Raw genomic sequence first — 19,807 nt, forward strand, 5'->3', positions numbered from 1 at the left:
CAATGTAAAACCAACAGAGGGCAGCATTCTGTCCGATGATATATTAGCCATATGTGGCAGTGTGTTCATTTTAATTTATTAATTATTTAAATAAAATATATTCCCATGATCCGCTGGTCTACCCGCCGCAACAGTTAAATGTCCGCACTCGCGGACATTAATTCTGTCGAACTTGCAAACTCTTTTTTCCTATTTATTTTAGGGTTTTTTGTATTAAACCATTACACGAAAGGATCATGGGAATATATTTTATTTGAATAAATGCAAATGAGCACACTAGCATATATGGCTAATATATGTTCGGACAGAATGCTGCTCTCTGTTGTTTTACATTAAGTAGCATAATAAATAACTGGATTTCAAGCATATGGAACAATGCTACTTAATGTAAAACCATTAAGTAGTTTCTATACATGAAATCATCATTTAAAAACTGTATTTTCTAATATTAAAATTCTTTTAAGGATCCAAAACATTTAATAATATATCTCAAATAACAGATGAAATAAGTATCTTGTGATAATACCTTTTTTATTGGACTAACAGAATTTAGGAATGACAAGCTTTCGGGAGCTCTTCTCTCTTTCTCAAGTCTAAAACATTTCTGAGCAAAACAACATAGAATTCAATGTTGTGTGGTGGTGGTGGGGGGGTTACTGCCCAGATCTGATAAGGGAGGGTGAGATGTTTAAAAGTATGTGTCCCTCCAGAGGGTCATAAATGTTCTGAGTTGGGAATTTTGTGGGGGGGGGGGGGTAGCACTGCTAAAGACAAATTGACACAGAAAACAAATTAAAAATAAAATAAAGATGCTAGTGCTCACATACAGGGAATAGGAATGCAGTGATGAATATATGGATGGGAATGTACAGTAATACCAAAGGGGACTTCAGTAATACCAAAGAAAGACAAACTTTTGAAGTCAGAACGATTCAACTATTCAACAGCAAGAATAGAGGACTCAATGCTGATTTGGGTTTCCTGTCCCACTACACAGGTTTTACATAACCCCCCACCTGCTATATGTACTGTATTTTTAAGTGCACCATGTTCATCTATATTTACCTGTATATATGATAACATGTGTAGACATATACATTCCCATCCCTATATTCATCACTGCATTCCTATTCCCTGTATGTGAGCACTAGCATCTTATTTTTATTTATTTTTTCTGTGTCAATTTGTATTTAGCAGTGCTAAAATTCCCAACTCAGAACATTTATGACCTTCTGGAGGGACACATACTTTTAAACATCTCACCCTCCCTTATCAGATCTGGGCAGTAAGCCCCCCTCCCCTCCCCTCCCCTGCCACACAACATTGAATTCCATGTGTCGTTTTGGTCAGAAATGTTTTAGACTTGAGAAAGGGAGAAGAGCTCCTGAAAGATTGCAGTCCAGCTATGTAATGTCAATAAGTTGAAGAACTAGTCTACAGAAAACTAGAATCATACATAGACATAATGGCATTTTACATGGCAACAAATAATATTGTTTCACCATGTGGTGTAATACAGTGAGAAATCATTGAAACGAGATGCTTGTCCACCCAGTCCCTGTGTATGACCTGATGGGTTTCACTAGTATGTAGTTATTAGACATCTAAAAGCTCAGTGTGGAGGAAAATTGTTGCTACCTCAAACTTAAGCACTCCTAGCAAAATATTTATATATGTTAGGGAATGGCAAAGAGTCCAATTTATGGTTTCCTTGTCAAAAATAGTCATTATGTATGCATCCAAACTAATGTCTCAATAAATTTATATTTGGCATTTCCAAGCAGTTTAGCAGGTTAGCTCATTAGTTACATAAATTTTTTTTTACCTACATCCATAGGTACTAGGCCTACCATCAATTTCCTATCCTAGGACCTAAAACTATACCTTTATTAGATTATCGCAAAACTCCTGTGGTTGATGGCCACTAGCAGAGAATAGTTTTTGGATATCCCAGTATGAGCAAAGGCATATCAAACAACTTGGTTTTAGCCAGATGGTTGAACGCAAACACCTATATCTGTTCTAGATAAAACAACCACAAGAGGGAGCTCTAAGGCAAAAGAAAGGTTGCTAATAACTTTAAAAAAAAAACAAACATTTTAATTTATATTTGAACGTGTTTAAAATTGTCCTGAAGAAATATATTTAAAGATCGACTTAAATTATATGCCATTTACCCGTGAACTTCATCAACTAACATATACCTGTATCTGTTTTTTGTATAGGCTCGTTAAAAAAAAACAGATAAACAGAACTGTTATTGCGTAACTGGGTCTATCAGTCCCCTTTCAAAACAATGTTATGTTGGCTTAAGCATTAGGAGCATGTGGGTGTTTGACAATTAAGCTACAATAGATGCATCAGAAACATCAGAAACTGGTGATAAACATTTACAAATGTTATCGTAATTTATGGCCAGGGGTTTTATTTACTGGTTTAGTGATTACTGTAAAGATATCTTTTCATAATAGGCAGGAGCACCATCAGGGGGTACGACCGGTTCTGTCACCTCAGAGAGCAGTAATGCCAGGGAATTGAGGCCCAGCAGGACCCTATCACCATCTCCCCCAAGCCCTTTTTGTTTTGATGTATGGCATTAGCATGAAGGTGTATATCTGCATGTAGTGTTATAGTGTGTGTATTGGTGTATGGGGTTAGCATGCCTGTCCATGAGTGTATGGTGTTAGCATGTGTGTCTGTGTGTGTTACTGTAAGCAGTTACCATTAGACTTGGGCACCAGGGGGCTCTTCGTGTTCGTCTTCGTGCTCGTCTTCGGGGGGGAAAAAACCTTCGTATTCCGCGAATATTCGCCCGTTCCTGTCTTCTCTTCGGGCGAATATTCGCGGACATTCTTCGTGCTCGTTTAATCTTCGTTTCCTTCCCGGTTGCCTTGCAGGGGTTAATACGGGGTTAACAACACATCGGAGCAGCAGCAGCTGCCGTGAAGGAACGTGTGTGCAACTCTATTGGTCGTTTCGGCAGGGGGCTGGTCTGGCATCAACTAGTGAATTGCAGAATGCACTTCATTCGTTGATGGCAGGCCAGCCCCCTGCCGAAACGACCAATAGAGTTGCACACACGTACTGAGGTGTACTGTACACAAAATGAGCTAGAGACAAATGCTCCAAGGAACTTGGCCTCCGTTTATCATACACAATCACACATCCATAGATGTTTAATAAAAGAATAGGGATTATTTTACATTTTTAAATTGATTTTGGACCACTTGTAATACATGCCTAACATTTGCTACCTATTTACAATGGCATACTTTGCAACAACCCAACTTTTACTGGACAGGACTGGAAAAAAAGCAGGACTGTCCACCAAAATCTTGGGTGTGTTGGCAGGTATGCGGATGGAAAAATGTTGGACAAGAACTAAAAAATAGCTTAGGGTTAATGTACGGTTATGTTTAAGATTAGTAGCAGTGCACTGCTTTGGTTAAAGATGTATTATGTCTAAATAATAATTTAATTTTAATGGGTTTTAAAAAAAAATTAGGGGTTTATTTAAATGTATTTTAAAGTTAGATTTATTATTTAGTACTTTATTATATTTATTTAATGTTTATACTAGTGCTACCTACCGAGCTATAACTACCAACGTGTATTTGCATACCTAGTTTAGCTAAATTAGATGGGACAGGACTGGAAAAAAGCAGGACTGTCCCTGAAAAAGTTGGGTCTGTTGGCAGGTATGTGGATGGAAAAATGTTATAGTATGAAGTGTGAGTTATAGCGTTAATGCTAGTGAGTGTAGAAATGAAGGCCAGGACAAATAACAAGAGGAAAGGTCCTTGTGATTTTTGCATTGTACGTGTATGTGTTATGTGTGTTATGTGTGTTGTCACTTGTCACTGTGTTATATGTGTTATGTGTTATGTCACTGTGTTATTTGTGTTATTGTGTGTGTTATGTTTGGTTGGTTGTGTATCAGAAGGAAAATAATGAAATGGAAATGGAAAAGGAAATGGGAAAGGCGAATGAGTGGGCAATTGGCGACCCACTCACCTGTTTCACCCCAGAGCAAAGCATCCAAACACTGTCAGTCCTAGACGTTTGGCAGCGGACTTCCAGAGCTCAGACACAAGGCCCTAGCGTAAGCTGGCCACTCCGGCGGAGGTAGCAGGCGTTGCCACACCGCAAACAGACGCAGCCAGGGGGGAGAAACTGCCCTTACCATTAGGGACATTTGAGGCATGACACTAGCCAGGAAGCGAACTGGCATCGAAGAGACGCTGGCATCACCACCAGCAGCAGCAGCAGAATTGGGAAAGGCGAATGAGTGGGCAATTGGCGACCCACTCACCTGTTTCACCCCAGGGCAAAGCACCCAAACACTGTCAGTCCTAGACGTTTGGCAGCGGACTTCCAGAGCTCAGACACAAGGCCCTAGCGTAAGCTGGCCACTCCGGCGGAGGTAGCAGGCGTTGCCACACCGCAAACAGACGCAGCCAGAGGGGAGAAACTGCCCTTACCACTAGGGACATTTTGGGCATGACTCTAGCCAGGAAGCGAACTGGCAGAGAAGAGATGCTGGCACCACCACCACCAGCAGCAGTATTGAAAAATGGGAAAGGCGAATGAGTGGGCAATTGGCGACCCACTCACCTGTTTCACCCCAGGGCAAAGCACCCAAACACTGTCAGTCCTAGACGTTTGGCAGCGGACTTCCAGAGCTCAGACACAAGGCCCTAGCGTAAGCTGGCCACTCCGGCGGAGGTAGCAGGCGTTGCCACACCGCAGACAGAGGCAGCCAGGGGGGAGAAACTGCCCTTACCATTAGGGACATTTGAGGCATGACACTAGCCAGGAAGCGAACTGGCATCGAAGAGACGCTGGCACCACCACCAGCAGCAGCAGCAGAATTGGGAAAGGCGAATGAGTGGGCAATTGGCGACCCACTCACCTGTTTCACCCCAGGGCAAAGCACCCAAACACTGTCAGTCCTAGACGTTTGGCGGCAGACTTCCAGAGCTCAGACACTAGGCCCTAGCGTAAGCTGGCCACTCCGGCGGAGGTAGCAGGCGTTGCCACACCGCAAACAGACGCAGCCAGGGGGGAGAAACTGCCCTTACCATTAGGGACATTTGAGGCATGACACTAGCCAGGAAGCGAACTGGCAGAGAAGAGACGCTGGCACCACCACCAGCAGCAGCAGCAGCAGAATTGGGTAAGGCGAATGAGTGGGCAATTGGCGACCCGCTCACCTGTTCCACCCCAGAGCAAAGCACCCAAACACTGTCAGTCCTAGACGTTTGGCAGCAGACTTCCAGAGCTCAGACACTAGGCCCTAGCGTAAGCTGGCTACATTGGCGGAGGTAGCAGGCGTTGCCACACCGCAGCAAGTGCAACCAGGGGGGGAGAAACTACCCTCTCCATTAGGGACATTTAAGGCATGACACTAGCCAGGAAGTGAACTGGCAGAGAAGAGACGCTGGCACCACCACCAGCAGCAGCAGCATTGGAAAAGGCGAATGAGTGGGCAATTGACGACCCGCTCACCTGTTTCACCCCAGGGCAAAGCATCCAAAGACTGTCAGTCCTTGGCGTTTGGGAGCAGACTTCCAGAACTCAGACACTAGGCCCTAGCGTAAATTGGCTACACCGGCGGAGGTAGCAGGCATTGCCACACCGCAGCAAGTGCAACCAGGGGGAGAAACTACCCTCTCCATTAGGGACATTTGAGGCATGATTTCAGCCAGGAAGCGAACTGGCAAAAGATGCTGGCACCACCACCAGCAGCACTGTTGGAAAAGGAAAAAGGTGAATGAGTGGGCAATTGACGACCCGCTCACCTGTTTCACCCCAGGGCAAAGCATGAAAGTCTGTCAGTCCATGGCGTTTGGGAGCGGACTTCCAGAACTCAGACACTAGGCCCTAGCGTAAATTGGCTACACCGGCGGAGGTAGCAGACGTTGCCACACCGCAAACACGTGCAACCAGGGGGAGAAACTACCTTAAACATTACAGATAAAAAAAATTAACTTTCCAAGCTAAGAGCTGGGTAACCCAACTTGGGCAGATTGAATTTAAGGAAGGCAATCTGCTCCATCAGATGAGGTGCCATGTGTGAGCGCTGTGGACTCAGTATGTTTCCAGTCATAGAAAACACGCGCTCACTTTGAACAGTGGTTGGCGGACATGATAGTAGCTGCTGCGCAACCCATGAGAGTGCAGGCCACACACTCTTCTTTTCATCCCAGTAGCTAAGAGGATCAACATTAGGCGCAGAAGGAACTTCACAGAGGTAAAGTTTGACCATTTCAGCAGCACTACTCTCCTTTCTGCTGCTAGCTCTGTCAGATGGTCCAACTATACTCCCAAGTGCCTCTTCCCAAAACGCAGCTGCTCCACTCAGCTGTGTTGTGCTGCTTGTGGCACTGCTGCTGATGCTGCTGCTAGGAGTAGCAGACCACATCATCTCTTCCTCCTCCTGCACCTCTCCCTCCTCGGACAGCATTCCCATTTTACGCTGCCAGTCACGCACCTTGTTGACCAATTGCTCCCGGTAGCTACTGAGAACATTAAATTTCAAAGCTAGCTTTCCCTTAATTCTTGGATCGCAAAGGCACGCTAGCATCATTTCGGGACTCTCTTCCATTCGTTTGCGAAGGTGTACTTTTAGCAGATCCTTCAGCTTCCTGACTATGGCTGCTATGTCAGGATGTAGAGTGCCACCTTGAACAGCCTCACGGTTTCCAAGGAACACATCCATCTTGCTGCCTAGATGGGAGAACACTGGGATTACCTGGGCCAGACTGGCAGTGTTTGAGTTTAAATTTTCTGTGGCATCCCTGAATGGTTTAAGGACTGCCACTAGCTGGGCGATCACTGTCCAATCCTCCCTATTCAATGGAGAGGTAATCCCAATATTGTGCTCTGAGGCAAGATTATGGATTTCCCTCTGCTGCTCCAAAATCCTCTCGAGCATGTCTAACGTGGAGTTCCACCGTGTACTGACATCCTGACGTAGGCAGTGTACGGGAAGACCTGACCTCTCTTGCTCTTCCCTCAAAAGTTGGCTAGCCTTAACACTATGGTGAAAGTGCCCAGCGATCTTTCTGCAGCGGGACAGAACTACTGCTGCCACATTAGTTCCTTCTGACATTGCTGCCTTCACTACAAGATGGATGATGTGGGCTGCACAGCGCACACCAACAATATGACCATCTCGCAGCGCTTTCACCATATTGGCACCTCCGTCAGTTACCACAAAACCAACTTCAACATTGGTGCCCGCCTCTGCTCCCACCCAAAGGCTAAACATTTTCCTCATCGCATGCAGAATGTTTTGGGAAGTGTGCTTTTCATCCATCACTTCTGCATGGAGAAGGAAAGATCGGTAGCCTGCTGCAGCAGCTTCCTTAGACACACCGGGCTGCCACCAGTGTGCTGTCAAAGAAAGAAAGGCATGCTGGCCGCTAGGTGCACTCCACAAATCTGTAGTGAAATGAACAGACTGACCAGCAGCCTTGGAAAGCTCCTCTTTCACTGCTGTAACACAGGACCGATACAATGAGGGGACAATGTTCCTGCTGAAAGTGGAACGTGACGGAACTGTATATTGTGGAGCCACAGCCGCCATCAATTGTTTGAAAGGCTCCCCTTCGATCATAGAGAAGGATGCCCCTCCAACAGCAATGAACTGACCAATCAGTCGCGTTACTTTATTGGCCTGCTGTTTGGGCATTGACCTTTTGGATTGGAATGCCACAAATTGTTCCAGGGTGGGCTGGACATGCAGTGCTCCAACCTGCCTTGGTCTCTGGCTGCCAGCACTAGTTGCTGCTGCTGCTGCTGCGGCTATTGGCTCAGAAGAAGAAGCTGTTGGGGTTTTTCCACGGCCACCAGCTATGCTGCCTGCAGTAAGTTTTCCCTCTGCATCTTTCCCCAATAGCACAGCGTTGTGTTGAGTGCTGAGGTGATGCTTCATGCTAGCACTGGTAAAATGGCCAGACACTTTCCCTCTGCTTATTAGCTTCCCACAATGTTTGCACTTTCCATAGCGCCCTTCTTCAACATTTTCAAAGTGCTCCCAAATTGGGGCGCGCATAGCCTTGGAGTGTGCCTTGGGTGCTGCTCCTACTGCTCGGGGTGGATGAACAGAGGCAGAACTAGTGGTGGTGGGACTGGTGGTAACAGTACTGGCCATAGTGGGACTGCTAATTGCTTTAGATTTGCTAGGTTTTGCTGCTGCTGCTGGTGGTGGTGGTGGTGGTGATGATCGTAGCGGAGAAGGTGGAGGCTCAGGGGAAAATTGTGCACTAGTCATTTGGACACTGCTCCCTGAGGAATCTGATTCCTGACCACTCATCTCCTCTACTTCCTCTGGCTCATAGTCTAGCTCTTCATTAGCCAGATCGAATGGAATTCCTGCTAGGCTGGAGCTAAGACTGATATCGTCGTGAGACTCGTGACTAGTAGTAGTGCGAGCAGGAAGAATAGACTCTGCACTTGGCCTCTCAGTCTCAGGCTCCTCTGCTACCTCGCTAGGTGGAGTTCCACTATGTGTAGCCCTCTCTCTAACTGTCTTTACAAAAATTTTGTAAGGACTTGGTGGCTTGCTAGAGGTACTAGGAGGACATGGCGTGGCGGTACCAGTGGGAACAGTAGGCGCAGCACTAGTGGTGGTAGAGGCGGTAGAGGTGGGGGTGGTGGTGGTGGTGGTTTTCCCTACAAAGGAATGAGATCGCTTTGGTTTGGGACCCCTCTGAGTCTTGCTGCTAATTTGGCTCTGCTTGGTACCTTGCATGCTGCTGGTGGATGGGGAAGATGCTGCTTGGGGCAAAAGGCACTTCTTTTTAGTCACTGGGCTGGTACTACTTGTGCTACCCTTTAACTTTGAACGTGCTTCTGGTGCTTTAGGCTTTCCGTAAAAAACCATAGAGCTTGTGGGCCTAGCCGCACTACTACTGCCTGCTTTTGGTGCCTTTCCTTTACTTGATGATCCTTCAAGCAATGCTTCCCCAAATGATAAGCAAGAGCTTGGCCTACTTGGCCGACTAGACTGACGCAAAGGCTGCATCTTAGAACTGGTGGTGGTGCTGGTGGTGGTGCTGGTGGTGGCGGTGGTAGATGGAGCTTGTCCCTCCTTAGTCCCAAAAGGAGGATCCATTTCAAATTTTGTGTTGTGTGTGTAGTGTAGTGTAGTGTTTAAAAAACTATAAAAAAAATAAAAAAAATAAAAATAAAAAAAAGGAAAAACGAATTAAAGACAAAAAATTAGAGGAAGTTCTCTTCAGTGCTACTGCTTAAAAAGTAAAACTATGCACTACTGCACTGTGCTGTGTGCAATCTGCCAAAGTGCTAAAGTTATTTAAATTATTAACTCAAGATTAACTATTTAATAACTAGCAGTATTTTATTTTTAATTTGAATTTACACGGGCCTAAGAGCTTAGCCTACTACTATGCTAGCCTAAAGCTATATTTCCTTACTATAAGTCTACCTCTAGGCAGACGCTCTCAAACCCACTAAGCTAAAGTGAGGTTAAATCAGATTCAGTATATGATTTATTAATTAATATTAAGTTATATAATATTAATAGATTAGAAATAATTTACTTATATATTATGTATTATAGATAGAAGAATATAGATTATGAATTAGAATTTAGAATTAGAATTACTTATATTATAGATTATGAATTAGAATTTATATTGTTATATATTATTTATAATATATTATAGATTAAGATTAAAGAAGATTAGAATTATTTTAGTACTACAGCTAGTAGCTTGAAGCTTTGCTTAGTACAGCTCGTCACAGTCAATTTTTCTTCAAAAGAATTAGAAATAAAATAAAATGTCACAGCAAAACAGTTAGCTTCACTGCTGGCTGCACTCACTAGCCCAACAAGTTCACTTCACTGATGGACTGAGGTGAGCAAAACACTAAGGGTACTTTTAATAAAATTGAAATAAAATGTAAAATAAATGAGAAAATCTTTGCAAAACAGTTAACGTCACTGCTTGCTGATCAAAAAAAACCACAGCACTTATGCGGCTGCACTCACTAGCCCAACAAGTTCACTTCACTGATGGACTGAGGTGAGCAAAACAAATGAAATAAAATGAAAGATTAATTAAGAAAAATTGACTTGGTCTCTTGCTGTTGCTAAAACAAAGCACAAACTATAGAGCTGCAGCACCAGTACTAATAAGATTAGCTGAACTATACGCTAGTAGTAATTATTTAATATTATTACTTTTATTTATAGCTAATTTAATTAACTATTAAGACAAGAAAGAATTATAGAATTATTGATATTACTGATTTTAGATTAGACACTAGTAGATGTCTTGAATGTCTACAGTACACTCTACACTAGTATACTATTACTAACTATAACTGACAAATATATATATAATTTTATAATGAATTCAATTATTAATTATATTAATTAATATTACTGATTTTAAATTAGACACTAGTAGATGAATGTCTACAGTACACTCTACACTAGTATACTATAGAATATATATATATATATATATATGACTGACAAATATATATATATATAATAATGAACTATTAAATTATAGATTCTATTAAATTATTATTTATATATTCTATTTAATTTATTTAAGCAGGACAGGCAATAGGCACTAGTGCCAGCCCAGGGCAAGGGCACCCCAGTGCCACTGAGGCACTGGGTGCACTGTCAACTCAACAGCACTTACACTACAGTTGATGACAAATTAAATAAAAAAAATTAAATTAATCAAATTATTATTATTAATTATATTAAGTAGCACTGGAGTGAGGATGAAGTACACTGTGAGAAATGGCAGGCTAAGGCTTACCAGTCTCACACAGAACAGAACAATCTCTCTCTGTAACGCTCGGATGCAGCACAGCAGTGTTGCCAAAGCAGTCACAGCGAAAAATGAATGGATCTCTCAGGCAAGCTCTGGTCTTATAAAGGCGCCTTCAGAATTCAAAAAACAGCAGCACAGGCATTGGACGAGACCCTTAGCGTGACGTCACAAGAGTGAGCTGATTGGACAGACGAGATCAGCTCACTCCTGTTTGAAATTTTGGCGGCTGCGCGGCAAAAACGAAGACGATCACGAAGAATCTTCGATTCTTCGTGGTTGTGAGTCTTCGTCTTCTCCTACGTTTTGCCGGCACTGTATTCTCTTCGGCGTGTCTTCGGAACGAACAAAAAAACGGCCTCTTCGTGCTCGTTTTCATGTTCGCCCGAAGACGAATGCGCAAGTCTAGTTACCATCAGACTACGTTTTTTTTCTTTTCCCTGTTTGCACATATTTGAGGTTGTTGGCTCCTCATCAGTCTGGTTGCAGCTTGCTGTCCAGGGGTTAAATGGGAGGAGGTTTAATTGCACCTCCCCCAACACATTAATAAGGTTTTGGTAGCAGTATAAACTGCTTTGTGTGCCCACTATGTAGGAGGTGAGAGTAGGATCTCACCCTATTGAGAGTGTGCCTTGACGTGGCGGGTGAGCTTAATTATGCTTTGGCCAATTCATATAACCAAAACCTCTCATTTATATTATGTTTATATATTTGTTGCCAACTTTATTAGTGTGAGAAGCGCAGACAGTATTTTGTTTTTTGTATACATTGTACAGCCAACACACTGTATTTGCAGCATGCTCACACTGTTTGGTAGGCCTTATATTATACATTTGTATTATTTGAGCCTGAGACTAGCTTAGCGCACCGACATTTTTTCTTTTCCCTGTTTACTTTAGATTAAGCACAGATGTGTGAAACGCGTCTAGCGTGAAGTCTGATCCTGTCAGCTTAACCTGTCTGTTGTTGCTGTCCAAGGACGTGAATAAAGTTTTTTTATTTTACCTCACCTGGTTGTTGAACTAATTTCTGCTTACCCCCGGATGTGCACCCCCTGGTTTGCTGGTTTGAAAGTAAACAACAAGCTTGAAGCGAGTCCACCTGGAGGAGTGCTGCATTAGCGTTTGGGGCAGCTGGAGCATGGCCAAGATTTGTGTGATTTTGTTACTGAAGGTGTTGATGTTTTTGAGCATATAATGTTAGCATGGGTGTGTCTTTTACCATATGGTGTTAGAGTGTGTAAGGGTATGTTAGCATTGGTGTATGTGTGTTGGTATTTGATATTATCATGTAGATGTCGGTGTCAGTGTATAATTTTATTGTGAGTTTGTGTGTCAGTGTATGGTATTGAATTGTCAGGGGTGAGCCTACGAGAGGAAAAGCTAGTGTGCGTGTTAGTATGTACGCATGTTAATAGGTGTGTAATAGGGGCCTTAAAAAAATACTGCACCCAGACATTACTAACCCTAGGCTTGCCCCTGTTCTCATAATGTGTGCTTGTGGGAGGATCTTAAGGTGAAGCGATAGGTGGAGTAATGGGTGGAACAGCGGGATGGACATGGGGCAGGCTGATGGGAGGGGGTAAGGTGATAACCATGTACTATGCCCCAAGATTTCTGATGGTGGCTCTGACAATGGGTGGCATGCCTACCTCGAAATTGAACACACAAAAGGATGCATGAGAAATAAAGAATAGTACCAACAATAACCAATAGATGGCACCAAATCGCTCCTCAGACATTTATTGTCCCCAACACCCTTTATGAAAAACAACAAATAGAGAAATTCAAATATATAAAGAAATAGTTCCAATAATTCCATAACCTGAGTTCATATTTTGTTTTCACCTATTTATTTTTTAAAGCTACATGTTTTCAATTGTTTTTGCTTCTTATAATATTCTATTTATTGTGTCCCCACTAGCTTTTACAGATTGACTTTTTTATTTTCGAAATAATTGCCTTAGCCGTTTTTATATTGTCCCTTTCTATTTTAAAATTAGTAATGTTTCATTTGTTGCAGCTTATAAATGAAAATGGATACAGTTGTATTTGTTCAAAAGAAGGTGGGGTCATGAAATCAGATACCATTTTTTGGGCCATTGGACAAAGAGGTCTCGAAACCTTTGTGATTTTTATTTTTTTTTCTTTGCTGGTCCAATAAAAAAAGATTACTCAGCAAAGAATTGCATTACAAAGATCCAACCCCAGTGAGCTGCAGGGAGAGCTTTGCTGGCCCTTTATAATGTATACTTAAATCATCAAGGTTTATTCAATGTCTCTTTACACATTGAATTATGCATTGTCTTCATGCTGTAGAAACTTGCTAGTTTTGGCCCTTCATAACGAAAAGTGAAAAAAAAGTCTCCTGCAAAGTCTCCCTTAAGTGAGTAAATCCTCAGGAATTACCTACACCTTTAAGTGAGGGTTGATAAAGGGGAAATTGTTGGCAAGGGGCATTCCTTAATTGAATCACACTTCTATAAGCATGTTTTTCCTTTTTTGTGTGATTTACTTGTGTAATACTAGATATAGCCACCAGGGTGTCTGGAGTAACAAGAACTCACTGGTGAATATTTATTGTAGCGGACTAGATAGCTGTGATGTATAGTTAGAACTTGCCAAGTAGTACTTTCACATTGTAACGCCCTATAATGTATAAGATCAATGCTCTGGCACTTTAAGGCCAAGGGTCAACCAATATTTTACATGTAGCCCCATACTGTGAGAGTGTAAAAGCAAAGCGTGCGGCCATGTGTATCCAGCAGGCGGCAGAATGCTACGCTCTTACACTCTCCCAGTGTGTGGCAGCACACTTAGGGACCAGGTCTTCAACATAAGCGGCAGTAAAGGTAAGTGACCCATGCCATCTGGCTTCGGACCGCTGGGCAAATGCCCTGTATGTCAGATTGCCAGACCAGACCTGCTCCTGTCCCAGTTTATCCTGGCGATAATCTTAATACCTCCTTTCACATAAATATGATCACAATCTGCATTTATACAAGACTGCAACATCTAAAAGTAAATCTCTTGATTCAGAGGTAGAACTAAGAGTACTGTTAGTCTTCACTCATTTAATAATGCAAATTTTACATTGCAGTTTTAAAACCGATTGCTGCGTTGTTGTTCACATTGTTGGCACAATACATATAAAGTGCAATAATGTTTACAAATATCTAAGAGATCAGCATTACGCCAAAAATAACTCTACTACAGATCGACACTTTTAATTGTATATTTCATCAATAATGAAAGTAAGTAGATAGGAGTATTAACAAAACTTACAAAATAAAGTATAAATTATATTAAAACTGAAGTGTTTCATTCTTTTTCTAGCTTTGATCAATTTAGAGAATTCTGAAATACAATTAAAAGCCTAGGTGTCATGTATAAACCTTTTTAATTAAATACTATCAGTAATAACAGGAAAAATAAATAGCTTAGGTCACTGCTTCACAGTCATGACTCAATGAGTTTACTACAGTTTTGCCCGACGAACAAATGTTCATTAGATGAGTGATTTCATTTAGATAAAAAGAAACAAAAATAACCTTTACTTTGGATTGTACTCAAAAAAAAAAAATTGTCTATCTTTCATATTAACATGATAGAACACAATTTCCACTGCTTTCAGCAAACTTAGATTTGTGCATATGCATAATATAGACACATTTTCAATGCCTTTATTTACATCATGTCCTGCATTAAGACATTGCCAAATACACACTAATAGTGCTAAACCTATGCATGTTATACTTCTAGTAAAGCAAAAAACATTTCAAAAATATGATTATAGATCTGCTTTTATCCTGAAAATGACTTTTTTGGACTGTGTCGACCCTATTGGCTAGAGCACCAATCTAATGACATGCAAAACCATCAGGTTTTCTGGTTTGGTAAATGGGTGAAGGACAAATAAAAACCCCAGGGCTGGACATGATTAAAGAAAGACCCAATATTTGTTTTGCCTAAGGGGAAGTTGGATTTATGAAGTTTGCATGATTGGTTAATTTTGTCCCAAAAAACAAACATTGTGCTTAAATGAATATAGTCCAACCATCCTTAAAGATATTCAATATACAATTACCTAAACTTAAACACCCTCCAACCAAGCCCATGTGGTATATAGATACCACAGCAGCTTGTGCACAGTAAGCTCAGTGGGTTGATTCCATAATATATATGAAATTTATTTTTGAAACATGAATATATACACTCACTGTAGACTTTATTAGGTACACCTTGCTACTACCGGGTTGCACCCCCGTTTCCCTTCAGAACTGCCTTCATTCTTCATGGCATACTTTCTACAAGATGCTGGAAACATTCTGGTCACTGTGAAGGCCACTTGTCATGTTCAAGAAACCAGTTGGAGATGATGTGAGCTTTGTGACATGGTGCATTATCCTGCTGGAAGTAGCCATCAGAAGATACACTGTACACTGTGGTCATAAAGGGATGGACATGGTCAGCAACCATACTCAGTACTCAATACTCAAAAAACAATACTCAGGCAGTCTGTCGCGTTTAAACGATGCTCAATTGGTACTAAGGGGCCTAAAGTGTGCCAAGAAAATGTCCCCCACACCATTACACCACCACCACCAGCCTAAACTGTTGATCATGTTGTTTACGCCAAAGTCTGACCCTGCCATCTGAATGTTCTTAGATTACAGGGGTGACACCCGGTATGGTCTTCTGCCACTGTAGCCCATCTGCTTCAAAGTTCGACGTGTTGTGCATTCAGGGATGGTATTCTACATACCTTGGTTGTACCAAGTGGTTATTTGAGTTACTGTTGCTTTTCTGTCATCTCAAACCAGTCTGCCCATTCTCCTCTGACCTCTGACATCAAAAAGGCATTTTCGTCCACACAACTGCCGCTCACTGGATATTTTATCTATTTCATCATTCTCTGTAAACCCTAGAGATGGTTGTGCGTGAAAATCACACTGATTCTGAAATACTCAGACCAGCTCGTCTGGCACCAACAGCCATGCACGTTCAAAATCACTTAAATCCCCTTTATTCCCCATTCTGATGCTCAGTTTGAACTTCAGCAAGTTGTAAGGTAATTATCTGTGGTGTTTGGTTTATCTCTTTAAAACCACTGTTTTTATGGCTTGTAAGTGCTTTATACTGTAGATGTAGAGTTGGGAGCCTCATAAAGCCACTGTCCGCTTACAGCATATGCCTTGTCAGCAGCTTTTGATCCCTTCCCACCAGCGTCTACATAAAATATCAAAATTGCTGGCATTGTGTCCTAGTATTTCCACAAAATCATACAGGAACCAACAAATACCTCATGTGTAAGAAGGTTAGAGGTTTTATTTACCCAGATCTTGGTCCCTAGCTGTGTGTATGCCATGGCTGGTGAACACACCTCTAATATATCAATTTTTATACCTTTAGTGTTTTTTTCTTGTTTTTTATTTGTTGTTGAAATACAGTATTTTAAATGTGTGCCTTTAGCTAAGATATTTGTTATAATAGCTTTACATGCATGGTTATAAACCACCTGTACAATCTCTAGTGATCTCCTAAACAATGCAAACTGTAGGATTCCAAATGAGGAACCATGGGAAATGAATGCAAAACATAACACAAATTAAAAATAACAACACAACTGAGAGGTTTTACTTCCAGATTCAATTATGGATGTATCCCAGATTTAATAGTTATCACAGTGTGAATGATGGCCATATCCAGTTACAAGCACAGAATCTACAGCAATTCACCATAAATAATTCAGCACATAGGCCTATCAATAAATGCTTTACAAACACTGAAAAAGTGCCATGCAGCACAAAAACAGTTGTAGAGTGCAGATGCAAGCCTTTTGGCTAAGATCAAGTGAGTACCTGTGAGAGAGGGAAAGCCTGGTCCTCTGGGCTTAGGCCTGGGATAGCATGAAGCCCCGAGGTTGTAATTTGTCCCCAGTCTCTGGTCCAGGACTGGGCGCTGTGCACAATGGTGACGGTGTGGGGTTAGGTTAACTTCACCTTTTTTGTGTCACATGCTGGTATGCACTTTTTGAACATCAGACCATTACGTGCAACTTTTATTTTTGTAAACACTAGCCCCAGCCGTTGGGCTTGGTGTGCGATGTATACAAGGTAAAAAAATATCACAACAGAGCTGGGTTTCCTTGAGGAGCACTTTTAAATTTTTTTTTTCCACATGATTGCACAGAGCATGTGTGGTTTTTACACTTTTTGAATTTGTTTTAATACAAACTGATTGAACGACAGGGTATATGTTGTTTTGAAACACTGAAAAGCCAAGTATAGCCAGGTCCCCTAAAAAAGTCCGGCTTTTCTGGTGAGGAGGATAGGTAGCTCTTTTGAACGCCCCCCTCTTCTAGCAACTGTCTCAGTGATCCCAACCGTTGCACAGAGGGACCAAGAAGACCCAGCCTTTTGGCCAGGGAGGGTAGGAAGGGGCCGCATATAAAATGAAGAAAGGGACCTGGTGTCTACCTTGGGGCTTTAAAAAAAAAGTTAGTGGTTGCTAACATTGTGGTTGTTGCTTCTTGAGATCAAGTGAGTACCTGTGAGAGGGGGAAAGCTTGGTCCTCTGGCCTTAAGGCTGGGATAGCATGAAGCCCCGAGGTAGCAATGTATCCCCAGTCTTTGAAGCCTCAGGCTTCCAAAAAAAAAAAGTTAGTAGTTTTAATCACACTCTGATGAATGTTTGTAATTCATTTGAGAAAAGAGTTCTGTTAGAGAATGTATGTGTGGAAGGTCTAGAAATAACCGTGACATCACTGGCATCCATAACATAGCCATAGCATTCAGCAGAATAATCCAATCATCAGGCGTATCTCATAGGATTATTTTAATTTGTATATGTTGTCTGTGCTACCATTTGACACTCAAGAACCATTCAGCCCATCTAGTCTGCCCATTATTCCTGGTGTCAAACCTTCATCTGTACATGGTCTATATTCTTTTCTTAAGTATAAGTATATTCCTAGATTTTCCTTTTTTGAGTTAGTTCAATTAATACTTCCTTCTACTGAAATAACATTACAAGAGACTTATGCATTATATTAGTAATACATTCACGATTCAGATCGTGATTTTGGGAGACCAAATTATTTAAAATTTCTCATGGTCCTTTCTTATGACCAGGACACCCATATGCCATATGTCATGTGTGTTTAATTTATGTGTGGTTAACATCTACCACTTTTGCTTTGAGGCTGTTCAACCTATCTACCACTCTCTCTGTAAAAAAAAAACCTTACATTGCATCTATCATTTTATGTACTTATATGATTCTATCACAACCCTCTTCCTCTTCTTCAAGCTATACATATTTAAATCCCTTGGTATATCCTGATCATTTTTGTCCTGCAAACCATTCACAATTTTAGTAGCCCTTCACTCTTTAAAATTTGAATATGCTTCTGGAGATGGGGTCTCAAGAATTTTGCACAATGCTCTTGCTGAGGTTTGACCAGAAATCTGTAAAGTGTCATAATAATCACCTCCTTCTTTCTGCTGCTAATGCAACGCTTTGTTGTGTTGCCTGCTTACCTTAAAGTGATCAGAAATAAAATTGAGTCCCTTTCTTCAGTCATTGGCAGCACAGTATCCTCAATGCTACATTTGGCCTTTGAACCTTTGCGTCCCAAGTGCATTATTTCACAATTATCAAAATTAAGCTGCAGCTGCTACACTCTTGACTCCAATTCTTCTAATTTACTTACATCATTAGCTATTTGGCTGATTCCACTAGGAATGTCTACCCTGTGCAGAGCTTTATATTGCCTGCAAGAAATCTGTATCTTACCTTTTCATATGCTAAATTTTCACAAACCATGTTCATTACATTGATGCAAACTACACATTATATTTTACTTTTGTTTCAATCACATTAAATATGTTAAAATCCTGTCCCTAATGGAGATAGTTAATGTCTTTTAATATATGTACTTATTATATTGTGTTTCTCTTTGTGTTTATGTTTGCTCTTAATTAAGTCCTGAGAATACACAGTGCTAATCCACGATGACAGTAAATACTTGTTTGCACAAAGCATTACTCCTGCTGTTCTGCAGACTAGAGGAATGCAAAGGTGAGAAATGGGTCTGTTTATTGGGCAGAATGAGCTGAAGAATTCACAGCATTATCTCATAATTAAGTTTAAAGAGAACATGTGAGTAAATAATGCTGGCGTTATGGAATATATACATAAAATGCATACATTGCGTGGCTATTCAGCTTCTAAACTGACAAAGCCAAGATCTGCAGTGTTTAATTTATGATTTAACCTCTAATTTAACGTGACTAGATTTCCTCTATGTAAAGAAATCAGTATCCAACCAATGTATCCAACCAATGATTTAAATGCAAGGTATTCATTTTCTACAAGCATCCATAGTTAAAGGGAATATCAGTTGATCCAGGCGAATTCCCGGGTCATGGCATATCAACATCCGGTTTGTTTTTAAGGACAGGCTACCATAGGTCACAGTGAAGGTACATAACCTTGATATCCGAGACCTTAGTTAATATTGGACTCCAGTGAGCAAGAAGGCAGAATAAGGCCATGTGAAAACCTCAGAATGAGATGTAAAAATCACCCTCATTAACAAAGGGGAACAGAAAGGAAAAGGAAACCAAAAAATAAATAAAGAGTAATGTTCAACCAATCCATATTAACATCTCATTATCCTTAATCCTCTCCATAAGACTCAAAATCAGTATTAACACAATATGAATGTGCATGTGGCTAGTTGCACATAGTAACGATTTAGGCTATATTGCCATATGCCACTTAATGATTAAAAAGCAAAATTAATAGAATAGAGAAGTATATCACATTACATTTATGTATATAGAAGATTATGTGTAGAATGCTTCTATGTTCCAAGTGGCTTCGTGAAACACATGTTAGGCGTTCTTGTAACCCGTCTGATCTTTTATGCTCTGTTTTATTAACTAGTTTTATATATGGCAGTCTTTTTTGTTTCGATTC

The sequence above is a fragment of the Sceloporus occidentalis genome, unplaced genomic scaffold (assembly GCF_023333645.1).
Source record: "Sceloporus occidentalis isolate IW3139 unplaced genomic scaffold, rSceOcc1.0.p SCAF_19, whole genome shotgun sequence".
NCBI classification, from domain to species: Eukaryota; Metazoa; Chordata; class Lepidosauria; order Squamata; family Phrynosomatidae; genus Sceloporus; species Sceloporus occidentalis.